Source organism: Leptodactylus fuscus, chromosome 8 (assembly GCF_031893055.1).
Source record: "Leptodactylus fuscus isolate aLepFus1 chromosome 8, aLepFus1.hap2, whole genome shotgun sequence".
Classification (NCBI taxonomy): Eukaryota; Metazoa; Chordata; class Amphibia; order Anura; family Leptodactylidae; genus Leptodactylus; species Leptodactylus fuscus.
This window is the reverse complement of record NC_134272.1, coordinates 98030631-98049294: the sequence shown is the minus strand read 5'-3', so window position 1 is coordinate 98049294 and position 18664 is coordinate 98030631. Positions and strand designations below refer to the sequence as shown.

General features: G+C 48.1%; 1 protein-coding gene across 1 annotated transcript in view; it reads right to left on the bottom strand.

The window, feature by feature from the left end:
- Positions 1-18664, bottom strand: part of DPP10 (dipeptidyl peptidase like 10) — a 206770-nt gene that overhangs the window by 187546 nt on the left and 560 nt on the right. The window lies entirely within an intron of this gene.

Genomic DNA, 18664 nt, shown 5'->3' with positions numbered 1-18664 from the left:
GACACTGACCCTAACAATAAACCTGCTCGTAACCCTAACTGTATCACTGACCCCAACAATAACCCTGCTCGTAACCCTAACTGTATAACTAACCCTACCAATAACCCTGCTCGTAACCCTAACTGTAACACTGACCCTAACAATAACCCTGCTCGTACCCCTAACTGTAACACTGACCCTAACAATAACCCTGCTCGTAACCCTAACTGTATCACTGACCCCCAACAATAACCCTGCTCGTAACCCTAACTGTATCACTGACCCTACCAATAACCCTGCTCGTAACCCTAACTGTATCACTGACCCTAACAATAACCCTGCTCGTAACCCTAACTGTAACACTGACCATACCAATCACCCTGCTCATAACCCTAACTGTAACACTGACCCCCAACAATAACCCTGCTCGTAACCCTAACTGTATCACTGACCGTAACAATAACCCTGCTCGTAACCCTAACTGTATCACTGACCCTAACAATAACCCTGCTCGTAACCCTAACTGTAACACTGACCCCCAACAATAACCCTGCTCGTAACACTAACTGTAACACTGACCCCCAACATTAACCCTGCTCGTAACCCTAACTGTATCACTGACCCTACCAATAACCCTGCTCGTAATCCTAACTGTATCACTGACCCTACCAATAACCTTGCTCGTAACCCTAACTGTATCACTGACCATTCCAATAACTCTGCTCGTAACCCTAACTGTATCACTGACTCTAACAATAACCCTGCTCGTAACCCTAACTGTATCACTGACCCCAACAATAACCCTGCTCGTAACCCTAACTGTAACACTGACCCTACCAATAACCCTGCTCGTAACCCTAACTGTGACACTGACCCTAACAATAAACCTGCTCGTAACCCTAACTGTATCACTGACCCCAACAATAACCCTGCTCGTAACCCTAACTGTATCACTGACCCCCAACAATAACCCTGCTCGTAACCCTAACTGTATAACTAACCCTACCAATAACCCTGCTCGTAACCCTAACTGTAACACTGACCCTACCAATAACCCTGCTCGTAACCCTAACTGTAACACTGACCCCAACAATAACCATGCTCGTAACCCTAACTGTAACACTGATCCTCAACAATAACCCTGCTCGTAACCCTAACTGTGACACTGACCCTAACAATAAACCTGCTCGTAACCCTAACTGTATCACTGACCCCAACAATAACCCTGCTCGTAACCCTAACTGTATAACTAACCCTACCAATAACCCTGCTCGTAACCCTAACTGTAACACTGACCCTAACAATAACCCTGCTCGTACCCCTAACTGTAACACTGACCCTAACAATAACCCTGCTCGTAACCCTAACTGTATCACTGACCCCCAACAATAACCCTGCTCGTAACCCTAACTGTATCACTGACCCTACCAATAACCCTGCTCGTAACCCTAACTGTAACACTGACCCTACCAATAACCCTGCTCGTAACCCTAACTGTAACACTGACCCCAACAATAACCCTGCTCGTAACCCTAACTGTAACACTGATCCTCAACAATAACCCTGCTCGTAACCCTAACTGTGACACTGACCCTAACAATAAACCTGCTCGTAACCCTAACTGTATCACTGACCCCCAACAATAACCCTGCTCGTAACCCTAACTGTATCACTGACCCTAACAATAACCCTGCTCGTAACCCTAACTGTATCACTGACCCCAACAATAACCCTGCTCGTAATCCTAACTGTAACACTGACCCCCAACAATAACCCTGCTCGTAATCCTAACTGTAACACTGACCCCCAACAATAACCCTGCTCCTAACCCTAACTGTATCACTGACCCTAACAATAACCCTGCTCGTAACCCTAACTGTATCACTGACCCCAACAATAACCCTGCTCGTAACCCTAACTGTAACACTGACCCCAACAATAACCCTGCTCGTAACCCTAACTGTAACACTGACCCCCAACAATAACCCTGCTCCTAACCCTAACTGTAACACTGACCCTACCAATAACCCTGCTCGTAACCCCAACTGTATCACTGACCCCCAACAATAACCTTACTCGTAACCCTAACTGTAACACTGACCCTACCAATAACCCTGCTCGTAACCCTAACTGTATCACTGACCCTAACAATAACCCTGCTCGTAACCCTAACTATATCACTGACCCCCAACAATAACCCTGCTCGTAACCCTAACTGTATCACTGACCCCAACAATAACCCTGCTCGTAATCCTAACTGTAACACTGACCCCCAACAATAACCCTGCTCGTAACCCTAACTGTATCACTGACCCCCAACAATAACCCTGCTCGTAACCCTAACTGTATCACTGACTCTAACAATAACCCTGCTCGTAACCCTAACTGTATCACTGACCCCAACAATAACCCTGCTCGTAATCCTAACTGTAACACTGACCCCAACAATAACCCTGCTCGTAACCCTAACTGTAACACTGACCCTACCAATAACCCTGCTTGTAACCCCAACTGTATCACTGACCCCCAACAATAACCTTACTCGTAACCCTAACTGTAACACTGACCCCCAACAATAACCCTGCTCGTAACCCTAACTGTATCACTGACCCCCAACAATAACCCTGCTCGTAACCCTAACTGTATCACTGACCCTAACAATAACCCTGCTCGTAACCCTAACTGTATCACTGACCCCAACAATAACCCTGCTCGTAACCCTAACTGTATCACTGACCCTAACAATAACCCTGCTCGTAATCCTAACTGTATCACTGACCCCAACAATAACCCTGCTCGTAACCCTAACTGTATCACTGACCCCAACAATAACCCTGCTCGTAACCCTAACTGTAACACTGACCCCAACAATAACCCTGCTCGTAACCCTAACTGTAACACTGACCCCAACAATAACCCTGCTCGTAACCCTAACTATATCACTGACCCCCAACAATAACCCTGCTCGTAACCCTAACTGTAACACTGACCCCAACAATAACCCTGCTCGTAACCCTAACTATATCACTGACCCCCAACAATAACCCTGCTCGTAACCCTAACTGTATCACTGACTCTAACAATAACCCTCCTCGTAACCCTAACTGTATCACTGACCCTACCAATAACCCTGCTCGTAACCCTAACTGTATCACTGACCCTACCAATAACCCTGCTCGTAACCCTAACTGTAACACTGACCCCCAACAATAACCCTGCTCGTAACCCTAACTGTATCACTGACCCCCAACAATAACCCTGCTCGTAACCCTAACTGTATCACTGACCCTAACAATAACCCTGCTCGTAACCCTAACTGTATCACTGACTCTAACAATAACCCTCCTCGTAACCCTAACTGTATCACTGACCCCCAACAATAACCCTTCTCGTAACCCTAACTGTATCACTGACCCCCAACAATAACCCTGCTCGTAACCCTAACTGTAACACTGACCCTACCAATAACCCTGCTCGTAACCCTAAGTGTAACACTGACCCCCAACAATAACCCTGCTCGTACCCCTAACTGTATCACTGACCCCCAACAATAACCCTGCTCGTAACCCTAACTGTAACACTGACCCCCAACAATAACCCTGCTCGTAAACCTAACTGTAACACTGACCTTACCAATAATCCTGCTCATAACCCTAACTGTAACACTGACCCCAACAATAACCCTGCTCGTAACCCTAACTGTAACACTGACCTTACCAATAATCCTGCTCATAACCCTAACTGTATCACTGACCCCCAACAATAACCCTGCTCGTAACCCTAACTGTATTACTGACCCTACCAATAACCCTGCTTGTAACAGTAACTGTATCACTGACCCCAACAATAACCCTGCTCGTAACCCTAACTGTAACACTGACCCCAACAATAAGCCTGCTCGTAACCCTAACTGTAACACTGACCCCAACAATAACCCTGCTCGTAACCCTAACTGTAACACTGACCCCAACAATAATCCTGCTCGTAACCCTAACTGTAACACTTACCCCAACAATAACCCTGCTCGTAACCCTAACTGTATCACTGACCCCAACAATAACCCTGCTCATAACCCTAACTGTATCACTGACCCTACCAATACCCCTGCTCGTAACCCTAACTGTATCACAGACCCCAACAATAACCCTGCTCGTACCCCTAACTGTATCACTGACCCTACCAATAACCCTGCTCGTAACCCTAACTGTAACACTGACCCTACCAATAACCCTGCTTGTAACCCTAACTGTAACACTGACCCCCAACAATAACCCTGCTCGTAACCCTAACTGTATCACTGACCCCAACAATAACCCTGCTCGTAACCCTAACTGTAACACTGACCCTACCAATAACCCTGCTCGTAACTCTAACTGTATCACTGACCCTTAACAATAACCCTGCTCGTAACTCTAACTGTAACACTGACCCTACCAATAACCCTGCTCGTAACCCTAACTGTAACACTGACCCCCAACAATAACCCTGCTCGTAACCCTAACTGTAACACTGACCCTACCAATAACCCTGCTCGTAACCCTAACTGTATCACTGACCCTTCCAATAACCCTGCTCATAACCCTAACTGTATCACTGACCCCCAACAATAACCCTGCTCGTAACCCTAACTGTAACACTGACCCCCAACAATAACCCTGCTCGTAACCCTAACTGTATCACTGACCCTTCCAATAACCCTGCTCGTAACCCTAACTGTAACACTGACCCCCAACAATAACCCTGCTCGTAACCCTAACTGTATCACTGACCCCAACAATAACCCTGCTCGTAACCCTAACTGTAACACTGACCCCAACAATAACCCTGCTCGTAACCCTTACTGTATCACTGACCCTTAACAATAACCCTGCTCGTAACCCTAACTGTATCACTGACCCCAACAATAACCCTGCTCGTAACCCTAACTGTAACACTGACCCCAACAATAACCCTGCTCGTAACCCTAACTGTATCACTGACCCCAACAATAACCCTGCTCGTAACCCTAACTGTATCACTGACCCTTAACAATAACCCTGCTCGTAACTCTAACTGTAACACTGACCCTACCAATAACCCTGCTCGTAACCCTAACTGTATCACTGACCCCCAACAATAACCCTGCTCGTAACCCTAACTGTAACATCGACCCCCAACAATAACCCTTCTCGTAACCCCAACTGTATCACTGACCATACCAATAACCCTGCTCGTAACCCCAACTGTAACACTTACCCTAACAATAACCCTGCTCGTATCCCTAACTGTAACACTGACCCTTCCAATAACCCTGCTCGTAACCCTAACTGTAACACTGACCCCCAACAATAACCCTGCTCGTAACCCTAACTGTAACACTGACCCCAACAATAACCCTGCTCGTAACTCTAACTGTATCACTGACCCCAACAATAACCCTGCTCGTAACTCTAACTGTATCACTGACCCTACCAATAACCCTGCTCGTAACCCTAACTGTATCACTGACCCCAACAATAACCCTGCTCGTAACTCTAACTGTAACACTGACCCCCAACAATAACCCTGCTCGTAACCCTAACTGTAACACTGACCCTACCAATAACCCTGCTCGTAACTCTAACTGTATCACTGACCCCCAACAATAACCCTGCTCGTAACCCTAACTGTATCACTGACCCTACCAATAACCCTGCTCGTAACCCTAACTGTAACACTGATCCTACCAATAACCCTGCTCGTAACCCTAACTGTATCACTGACCCCAACAATAACCCTGCTCGTAACCCTAACTGTAACACTGATCCTACCAATAACCCTGCTCGTAACCCTAATTGTAACACTGACCCTAACAATAACCCTGCTCATAACCCTAACTGTAACACTGACCCCCAACAATAACCCTGCTCGTAACACTAACTGTAACACTGACCCCCAACAATAACCCTGCTCGTAACCCTAACTGTAACACTGACCCTACCAATAACCCTGCTCGTAACCCTAACTGTAACACTGACCCTACCAATAACCCTGCTCGTAACCCTAACTGTAACACTGACCCCCAACAATAACCCTGCTCGTAACCCGAACTGTAACAGTGACCCTACCAATAACCCTGCTCGTAACCCTAACTGTAACACTGACCCTACCAATAACCCTGCTCGTACCCCTAACTGTAACACTGACCCCCAACAATAACCCTGCTCGTAACCCTAACTGTAACACTGACCCCCAACAATAACCCTGCTCGTAACCCTAACTGTATCACTGACCCCCAACAATAACCCTGCTCGTAACCCTAACTGTATCACTGACCCTAACAATAACCCTGCTCGTAACCCTAACTGTATCACTAACCCCAACAATAACCCTGCTCGTAACCCTAACTGTAACACTGACCCTACCAATAACCCTGCTCGTAACCCTAATTGTAACACTGACCCCCAACAATAACCCTGCTCGTAACCCTAATTGTAACACTGATCCCCAACAATAACCCTGCTCGTACCCCTAACTGTATCACTGACCCTACCAATAACCCTGCTCGTAACCCTAACTGTATCACTGACCCCAACAATAACCCTGCTCATAACCCTAACTGTAACACTGACCCTACCAATAACCCTGCTCGTACCCCTAACTGTATCACTGACCCCCAACAATAACCCTGCTCGTAACCCTAACTGTATCACTGACCCTGCCAATAACCCTGCTCATAACCCTAACTGTATCACTGACCCCAAAAAGAACCCTGCTCGTAACCCTATCTGTAACACTGACCCCCAACAATAACCCTGCTCGTAACCCTAACTGTATCACTGACCCCCAACAATAACCCTGCTCCTAACCCTAACTGTAACACTGACCCTACCAATAACCCTGCTCGTAACCCTAACTGTAACACTGACCCCCAACAATAACCCTGCTCGTAACCCTAACTGTAACACTGACCCCCAACAATAACCCTGCTCGTAACCCTAACTGTATCACTGACCCCCAACAATAACCCTGCTCGTAACCCTAACTGTATCACTGACCCTAACAATAACCCTGCTCGTAACCCTAACTGTATCACTGACTCTTAACAATAACCCTGCTCGTAACTCTAACTGTATCACTGACCCCCAACAATAACCCTGCTCGTAACCCTAACTGTAACACTGACCCTACCAATAACCCTGCTCGTAACCCTAACTGTAACACTGACCCCCAACAATAACCCTGCTCGTAACCCTAACTGTAACACTGACCCTTAACAATAACCCTGCTCGTAACTCTAACTGTATCACTGACCCCCAACAATAACCTTGCTCGTAACCCTAACTGTAACACTGACCCTACCAATAACCCTGCTCGTAACCCTAACTGTAACACTGACCTTAACAATAACCCTGCTCGTTACCCTAACTGTAACACTGACCCTAACAATAACCCTGCTCGTAACCCTAACTGTAACACTGACCCTAACAATAACCCTGCTCGTAACCCTAACTGTATCACTGACCCCCAACAATAACCCTGCTCGTAACCCTAACTGTAACACTGACCCTAACAATAACCCTGCTCGTAACCCTAACTGTATCACTGACCCCCAACAATAACCCTGCTCGTAATCCTAACTGTAACACTGACCCTACCAATAACCCTCCTCGTAACCCTAACTGTATCACTGACCCCCAACAATAACCCTGCTCGTAACCCTAACTGTATCACTGATCCTACCAATAATCCTGCTCGTAACCCTAACTGTATCACTGACCCTTCCAATAACCCTGCTCGTAACCCTAACTGTAACACTGACCCTTCCAATAACCCTGCTCGTAACCCTAACTGTATCACTGATCCTACCAATAATCCTGCTCGTAATCCTAACTGTATCACTGATCCTACCAATAACCCTGCTCGTAACCCTAACTGTGACACTGACCCTACCAATAACCCTGCTCGTAACCCTAACTGTATCACTGACCCCCAACATTAACCCTGCTCGTAACCCCCCCCCTCCTTTGAAGTGCATTCTGTTCGTATCTACTCACCCGCCAACCTCCGACTGGCCATCATATATCGACCGCCGGGACCTACCGCTGCCTTCATCGACCACTTCACCACCTGGCTCACACACTTCCTATCTACAGACACCCCCACCATCATCATGGGGGATTTCAACATCCCCATTAACACAGACCACCCTTCCGCCTCCAGTCTCTTGTCCCTCACCGCCTCCTTTGGTCTCTCCCAATGGTCCTCCTCTGCCACCCACATAAAGGGGGCACACTAGACCTAATATTCACACGCCTCTGCTCCATATGCAACCTCTCTAACTCTCCATCCACGCTCTCTGACCACAACCTGCTGACATTCTCTGCCCTCTCCAATAGACACCCCAACCTCTAAACCAACGCGCCCCCACAGGAACCTCCACCGCATTGACACCTGCACCCTCTCAGACTCTCTCCTACCACTCGCTGACATCTCCTCACTCCAGGACACAGATGCCGCTGCTGCCTTCTATAATACCACCATTACCTCAGCCCTGGACTCTGTGGCCCCCTACACAAACTCCAGAGCCCGACCAACCAATAGACAACCCTGGCACACTGACCAGACTAAAAAAACTGAGACGTGCCTCGCGGGTTGCAGAACGCCTCTGGAAGAAAAGCCACTCCCAGGAGGATTTCCTCAGGTACAAAGAGGCAGTTCTCACATTTAAGAACGCACTCACCGCCGCCAAGCAGGTCTACTTCACCACACTCATATCCGCACTCTCTCGCAACCCCAAACAACTATTCTCCACCTTCAACTCCCTCCTCCGTCCTCCCGCCCCCCCTCCGACATCACTTATCTCAGATGACGACTTCGCCTCCTACTTCAAAACTAAAATTGACACCATCAGAGACAGCCTCACCCTACTCTCCCGACAATCCATCCACCCAACTACTCGCTGCTCCCCATCCCTGACCTGTTTCTCCTCCATCACTGATGAAAAACTCTCCTCCCTAATCTCCAAATCCCACCTCACCTCCTGCGCGCTCGACCCGATTCAATCACATCTCATCCCCAAACTCACTGAAGTTATCACTCCAGCCCTAATCCATCTCTTCAATCTATCCCTAACCAATGGATCCTTCCCCTCTGCCTTCAAACACGCCACTGTCACTCCTATACTTAAGAAACCGTCCCTGGACCCGTCCTCTCCAGCCAACTATCGTCCCATCTCACTGCTCCCATACGCCTCAAAACTTCTCGAGCAACACGTCCACTCAGAACTCTCCTCCTATCTCTCGTCCAACCTGCTCTTTGACAGACTTCAGTCAGGCTTCAGACCCCGGCACTCCACTGAAACTGCCCTAACAAAAGTCACTAACGACCTGCTAACCGCCAAAGCCAAGCGCCATTACTCTGTCCTCCTCCTCCTTGACCTCTCCTCTGTCCTCCTCCTCCTCAATCTCTCCTCTGCCTTTGACACAGTTGACCACTCCCTCCTGTTAGAAATTCTCTCATCCCTTGGTATCTCAGACCTGGCCCTTTCCTGGATCTCCTCATACCTCACCGACCGCACATTCAGCGTCTCCCACTCGCACACCACCTCCTCACCTCGCCCTCTCTCTGTAGGTGTCCCCCAAGGCTCCGTCCTAGGACCCCTCCTGTTCTCCATCTACACCCTTGGCCTGGGCCAACTCATAGAATCTCATGGCTTTCAGTACCATTGCTATGCCGACGACACCCAAATCTACATCTCTGGACCAGACATTACCTCCCTGTTGGCCAGAATTCCAGATTGTTTAGCAGCCGTAGCCTCCTTCCTCTCCTCCCGCTTTCTCAAACTCAACATGGAGAAAACAGAGTTTATCATCTTCAGCCCATCCTGTATGGCCCCTCCACCTGACCCATCTATCAAAGTTAATGGAACCCCACTTACCCCTGTCCCACAGGCCCGATGCCTTGGGGTTACCCTGGACTCTGACCTATCCTTCAAACCACATATTCAAACCCTCAACACCTCTTGTCGCCTCCAGCTCAAGAACATCCACCGAATCCGCTCCTTCCTCACCCCAGAAACTACCAAGATGCTCGTCCAGGCCCTCATAATCTCCCGCTTAGACTACTGCAACACCCTTCTGCATGGACTCCCAGCAAACACCCTCGTCCCCCTCCAGTCCACCTTACACTGTGCTGCTCGCTTAATCCACCTCACCCCCCGATCTTCATCGGCCGCTCCCCTCTGCCAGTCCCTCCACTGGTTACCCATAGCCCAGCGAATTGAGTTCAAGCTACTAACGCTAACATACAAAGCCATCCACAACCTGTCCCCTCCATATATCTCTGACCTCATCTCCCGCTACCTGCCCACACGTAACCTCAGATCCTCCAATGACCTCCTACTCCGCTCTCATCCGCTCCTCACACAACCGTCTCCAAGACTTCCCCCGTGCTTCCCCCATACTCTGGAACTCCTTACCACGACACATAAGACTGACCCCCACAATCACAGGATTCAAGAAGGCCCTGAAGACTCCCCTATTCAGGAAGGCCTACACCCCCCAATAACACTATCACCGCACCCCCATCTGTACAGTCTCCCCCTCTCCTTCTGTCTCTACCCCCTTCCCTCATAGATTGTAAGCCCTCGCGGGCAGGGCCCTCTACCCCACTGTGCCAGCCGGTCATTGTTAGTATATGTACCTGTATATTTTGTGAATTGTATGTAACCCCCAAATGTAAAGCACCATGGGATTAATGGTGCTATATAAATAAACAATAATAATAATAATAATAACCATAACTGTATCACTGACCCTACCAATAACCCTGTTTGTATCCCTAACTGTATCACTGACCCCCAACAATAACCCTGCTCGTAACCCTAACTGTATCACTGACCCTACCAATAACCCTGCTCGTATCCCTAACTGTATCACTGACCCCCAACAATAACCCTGCTCGTAACCCTAACTGTATCACTGACCCTAACAATAACCCTGCTCCTAACCCTAATTGTATCACTGACCCTAACAATAACCCTGCTCCTAACCCTAATTGTATCACTGACCCTAACAATAACCCTGCTCGTAACCCTAACTGTATCACTGACCCCCAACAATAACCCTGCTCCTAACCCTAACTGTATCACTGACCCCCAACAATAACCCTGCTCGTAACCCTAACTGTAACACTGACCCTACCAATAACCCTGCTCATAACCCTAACTGTATCACTGACCCCAACAATAACCCTGCTCGTAACCCTAACTGTAACACTGACCCTACCAATAACCCTGCTCGTAACCCTAACTGTTTTACTGACCCCAACAATAACCCTGCTCGTAACCCTAACTGTAACACTGACCCTACCAATAACCCTGCTCGTAACCCTAACTGTAACACTGACCCTACCAATAACCCTGCTCGTAACCCTAACTGTAACACTGACCCTACCAATAACCCTGCTCATAACCCTAACTGTATCACTGACCCCAACAATAACCCTGCTCGTAACCCTAACTGTAACACTGACCCTACCAATAACCCTGCTCGTAACCCTAACTGTTTTACTGACCCCAACAATAACCCTGCTCGTAACCCTAACTGTATCACTGACCCTACCAATAACCCTGCTCGTAATCCTAACTGTAACACTGACCCTAACAATAACCCTGCTCGTAACCCTAACTGTAACAGTGACCCCCAACAATAACCCTGCTCGTAACCCTAACTGTAACACTGACCCTACCAATAACCCTGCTCGTAACCCTAACTGTAACACTGACCCCCAACAATAACCCTGCTCGTAACCCTAACTGTATCACTGACCCCCAACAATAACCCTGCTCGTAACCCTAACTGTAACACTGACCCTACCAATAACCCTGCTCGTAACCCTAACTGTAACAATGACCCCCAACAATAACCCTGCTCGTAATCCTAACTGTAACACTGACCCTACCAATAACCCTGCTCGTAACCCTAACTGTATCACTGACCCCAACAATAACCCTGCTCGTAACCCTAACTGTAACACTGACCCTACCAATAACCCTGCTCGTAACCCTAACTGTATCACTGACCCCAACAATAACCCTGCTCGTAACCCTAACTGTAACACTGACCCCAACAATAACCCTGCTCGTAATCCTAACTGTATCACTGACCCCCAACAATAACACTGCTCGTAACCCTAACTGTAACACTGACCCCCAACAATAACCCTGCTCGTAATCCTAACTGTAACACTGACCCTACCAATAACCCTGCTCGTAACCCTAACTGTATCACTGACCCCAACAATAACCCTGCTCGTAACCCTAACTGTAACACTGACCCTACCAATAACCCTGCTCGTAACCCTAACTGTATCACTGACCCCAACAATAACCCTGCTCGTAACCCTAACTGTAACACTGACCCCCAACAATAACCCTGCTCGTAATCCTAACTGTAACACTGACCCTACCAATAACCCTGCTCGTAACCCTAACTGTTTTACTGACCCCAACAATAACCCTGCTCGTAACCCTAACTGTAACAGTGACCCCCAACAATAACCCTGCTCGTAACCCTAACTGTAACACTGACCCTACCAATAACCCTGCTCGTAACCCTAACTGTATCACTGACCATACCAATAACCCTGCTCCTAACCCTAACTGTAACACTGACCCTACCAATAACCCTGCTCGTAACCCTAACTGTAACACTGACCCCCAACAATAACCCTGCTCCTAATCCTAACTGTAACACTGACCCCAACAATAACCCTGCTCGTAACCCTAACTGTAACACTGACCCTTCCAATAACCCTGCTCGTAACCCTAACTGTAACACTGACCCTAACAATAACCCTGCTCGTAACCCTAACTGTAACAGTGACCCCCAACAATAACCCTGCTCGTAACCCTAACTGTAACACTGACCCTACCAATAACCCTGCTCGTAACCCTAACTGTAACACTGATCCTACCAATAACCCTGCTCGTAACCCTAACTGTAACACTGACCCCCAACAATAACCCTGCTCGTAACCCTAACTGTATCACTGACCCCCAACAATAACCCTGCTCGTAACCCTAACTGTAACACTGACCCTACCAATAACCCTGCTCGTAACCCTAACTGTATCACTGACCCCCAACAATAACCCTGCTCGTAATCCTAACTGTAACACTGACCCTACCAATAACCCTGCTCGTAACCCTAACTGTAACACTGATCCTACCAATAACCCTGCTCGTAATCCTAACTGTAACACTGACCCTACCAATAACCCTGCTCGTAACCCTAACTGTATCACTGACCCCAACAATAACCCTGCTCGTAACCCTAACTGTAACACTGACCCTACCAATAACCCTGCTCGTAACCCTAACTGTAACACTGACCCTACCAATAACCCTGCTCGTAACCCTAACTGTAACACTGACCCCCAACAATAACCCTGCTCGTAATCCTAACTGTAACACTGACCCTACCAATAACCCTGCTCGTAACCCTAACTGTAACACTGACCCCCAACAATAACCCTGCTCGTAACCCTAACTGTAACACTGACCCCCAACAAAAACCCTGCTCCTAACCCTAACTGTAACACTGACCCCAACAATAACCCTGCTCGTAACCCTAACTGTAACACTGACCCTTCCAATAACCCTGCTCGTAACCCTAACTGTAACACTGACCCTACCAATAACCCTGCTCGTAACCCTAACTGTAACACTGACCCCCAACAATAACCCTGCTCGTAACCCTAACTGTAACACTGACCCCCAACAAAAACCCTGCTCCTAACCCTAACTGTAACACTGACCCCAACAATAACCCTGCTCGTAACCCTAACTGTAACACTGACCCTTCCAATAACCCTGCTCGTAACCCTAACTGTAACACTGACCCTACCAATAACCCTGCTCGTAACCCTAACTGTAACACTGACCCCCAACAATAACCCTGCTCGTAACCCTAACTGTAACACTGACCCCCAACAATAACCCTGCTCGTAACCCTAACTGTAACACTGACCCTTCCAATAACCCTGCTCGTAACCCTAACTGTAACACTGACCCCCAACAATAACCCTGCTCGTAACCCTAACTGTAACACTGACCCCCAACAATAACCCTGCTCGTAACCCTAACTGTAACACTGACCCTACCAATAACCCTGCTCGTAACCCTAACTGTATCACTGACCCCAACAATAACCCTGCTCGTAACCCTAACTGTAACACTGACCCTACCAATTACCCTGCTCGTAACCCTAACTGTAACACTGACCCTACCAATAACCCTGCTCGTAACCCTAACTGTAACACTGACCCCCAACAATAACCCTGCTCGTAACCCTAACTGTAACACTGACCCCCAACAATAACCCTGCTCGTAACCCTAACTGTAACACTGACCCTACCAATAACCCTGCTCGTAACCCTAACTGTATCACTGACCCCAACAATAACCCTGCTCGTAACCCTAACTGTAACACTGACCCTACCAATTACCCTGCTCGTAACCCTAACTGTAACACTGACCCCAACAATAACCCTGCTCGTAACCCTAACTGTAACACTGACCCCCAACAATAACCCTGCTCGTAATCCTAACTGTAACACTGACCCTACCAATAACCCTGCTCGTAACCCTAACTGTATCACTGACTCCCAACAATAACCCTGCTCGTAACCCTAACTGTAACACTGACCCTACCAATTACCCTGCTCGTAACCCTAACTGTAACACTGACCCTACCAATATCCCTGCTCGTAACCCTAACTGTAACACTGACCCCCAACAATAACCCTGCTCGTAACCCTAACTGTATCACTGACCCTACCAATAACCCTGCTCCTAACCCTAACTGTAACACTGACCCTACCAATAACCCTGCTCGTAACCCTAACTGTAACACTGACCCCCAACAATAACCCTGCTCGTAACCCTAACTGTATCACTGACCCTACCAATAACCCTGCTCGTAACCCTAACTGTATCACTGACCCCCAACAATAACCCTGCTCGTAACCCTAACTGTATCACTGACCCCCAACAATAACCCTGCTCGTAACCCTAACTGTATCACTGACCCTAACAATAAACCCTGCTCGTAACCCTAACTGTATCACTGACCCCAAACAATAACCCTGCTCGTAATCCTAACTGTAACACTGACCCCCAACAATAACCCTGCTCGTAACCCTAACTGTAACACTGACCCCCAACAATAACCCTGCTCGTAACCCTAACTGTATCACTGACCCCCAACAATAACCCTGCTCGTAATCCTAACTGTAACACTGACCCCCAACAATAACCCTGCTCGTAACCCTAACTGTATCACTGACCCCAACAATAACCCTGCTCGTAACCCTAACTGTATCACTGACCCTAACAATAACCCTGCTCGTAACCCTAACTGTATCACTGACCCCAACAATAACCCTGCTCGTAATCCTAACTGTAACACTGACCCCCAACAATAACCCTGCTCGTAATCCTAACTGTAACACTGACCCCCAACAATAACCCTGCTCGTAACCCTAACTGTATCACTGACCCCTAACAATAACCCTGCTCGTAACCCTAACTGTATCACTGACCCCAACAATAACCCTGCTCGTAACCCTAACTGTAACACTGACCCCCAACAATAACCCTGCTCGTAACCCTAACTGTATCACTGACCCCCAACAATAACCCTGCTCGTAACCCTAACTGTATCACTGACCCTAACAATAACCCTGCTCGTAACCCTAACTGTAACACTGACCCTACCAAAATAACCCTGCTCGTAACCCTAAGTGTAACACTGACCCCCAACAATAACCCTGCTCGTACCCCTAACTGTATCACTGACCCCCAACAATAACCCTGCTCGTAACCCTAACTGTAACACTGACCCCCAACAATAACCCTGCTCGTAACCCTAACTGTATCACTGACCCCAACAATAACCCTGCTCGTAACCCTAACTGTAACACTGACCCTACCAATAACCCTGCTCGTAACCCTAAGTGTAACACTGACCCCCAACAATAACCCTGCTCGTACCCCTAACTGTATCACTGACCCCCAACAATAACCCTGCTCGTAACCCTAACTGTATCACTGACCCCAACAATAACCCTGCTCGTAACTCTAACTGTAACACTGACCCTACCAATAACCCTGCTCGTAACTCTAACTGTAATACTGACCCTACCAATACCCTGCTCGTAACCCTAACTGTATCACGGACCCCAACAATAACCCTGCTCGTAACCCTAACTGTAACACTGACCCCCAACAATACCCCTGCTCGTAACCCTAACTGTATCACGGACCCCAACAATAACCCTGCTCGTAACCCTAACTGTAACACTGACCCTACCAATAACCCTGCTCGTAACTCTAACTGTATCACTGACCCTACCAATAACCCTGCTCGTAACCCTAACTGTAACACTGACCCTACCAATAACCCTGCTCGTAACCCTAACTGTAACACTGACCCCCAACAATAACCCTGCTCGTAACCCTAACTGTATCACTGACCCCCAACAATAACCCTGCTCGTAATCCTAACTGTAACACTGACCCTACCAATAACCCTGCTCGTAACCCTAACTGTAACACTGACCCTACCAATAACCCTGCTCGTACCCCTAACTGTAACACTGACCCCCAACAATAACCCTGCTCGTAACCCTAACTGTATCACTGACCCCCAACAATAACCCTGCTCGTAACCCTAACTGTATCACTGACCCCCAACAATAACCCTGCTCGTAACCCCAACTGTATCACTGACCCCTACCAATAACCCTGCTCGTACCCCTAACTGTAACACTGACCCCCAACAATAACCCTGCTCGTAACCCTAACTGTATCACTGACCCCCCAACAATAACCCTGCTCGTAACCCTAACTGTATCACTGACCCCCAACAATAACCCTGCTCGTAACCCTAACTGTAACACTGACCCTACCAATAACCCTGCTCATAACCCCTAACTGTAACACTGACCCCCAACAATAACCCTGCTCGTAACCCTAACTGTATCACTGACCCCCAACAATAACCCTGCTCGTAACCCTAACTGTAACACTGACCCCCAACAATAACCCTGCTCGTAACCCTAACTGTATCACTGACCCTAACAATAACCCTGCTCGTAACCCTAACTGTAACACTGACCCCCAACAATAACCCTGCTCGTAACCCTAACTGTAACACTGACCCCCAACAATAACCCTGCTCGTAACCCTAACTGTAACACTGACCCCCAACAATAACCCTGCTCGTAACCCTAACTGTAACACTGACCCTACCAATAACCCTGCTCGTAACCCTAACTGTATCACTGACCCCCAACAATAACCCTGCTCATAACCCTAACTATATCACTGACCCCCAACAATAACCCTGCTCGTAACCCTAACTGTAACACTGACCCCCAACAATAACCCTGCTCGTAACCCTAACTGTAACACTGACCCCCAACAATAACCCTGCTCGTAACCCTAACTGTAACACTGACCCTACCAATAACCCTGCTCGTAACCCTAACTGTAACACTGACCCCCAACAATAACCCTGCTCGTAATCCTAACTGTAACACTGACCCCCAACAATAACCCTGCTCGTAACCCTAACTGTAACACTGACCCTACCAATAACCCTGCTCGTAACCCTAACTGTAACACTGACCCTAAGATAGATAGATAGATAGATAGATAGATAGATAGATAGGAGATAGGAGATAGATAGATAGATAGATAGATAGGAGGTAGATAGATAGATAGATAGATAGATAGATAGATAGATAGGAGATAGATAGATAGATAGATAGATAGATAGATAGATAGACCAGTCAAAGTGGGATTCCAGCCCAAAAGAGACTTTCCACCTGGAGTTCTGCAAATACCTGCTCCATGTCCATCGCAACACCACCAACATAGCCTGCAGGGCAGAGCTAGGCAGACTCCCCCTATGGCTCACCATACAGAAGAGGGCGCTATCATTCTGGACTCACATACAGGGCAGCAGTCCTGGCTCTTACCACCACCAAGCCTGGCTGAGCCACAGAGCCCAGAGAAAAACTGATAACCCCCAACCAAGCATCAGCCATCTGCCAAAACCCCCAACATGCCCTGAACAAGGCTCAAATAAAAGGAGTCATTGAGAGAGACAAAGAGCGGTACATTGAGGAATGGAGAAGCGCAATAAATAACTCCAAGAAACTCACCAATGTGTACCAATCCCTACAAAGGGACTACACCATGGCCACCTACCTGGAGAGAATACGCCACCCCAAGCACAGACAGACCCTGAGCCGGTACAGACTGAGCGCCCACAACCTAGAGATAGAGACGGGGCGATACAGGCAGACGTACAAGCCACGGGAGAAGAGACTGTGCCAGCACTGTGACCAGGGGGCCCTAGAAGACCAGACCCACTTCCTGCTACACTGCACCAAATACTCAGCTGTGAGGGCCGTCTACTACCAAAGACTCTCTGCCCACATCCCAGACTTCATATCTGCAGACGAGAAGAGGAAACTCTACATCCTACTGGGAGAAGAAGAGGCCACTGTGGAGATCGCTGCCCAATACGTGTCCAGCTGTCACCAAACCAGAGGAAGATGAGACTCCACGGACTGTTATATTTATCCCAATACACCAGCCCCACCCCCACCCCCACCGCCCCGTATAGCGGTCACCAAATAAGAGGAAGATGAA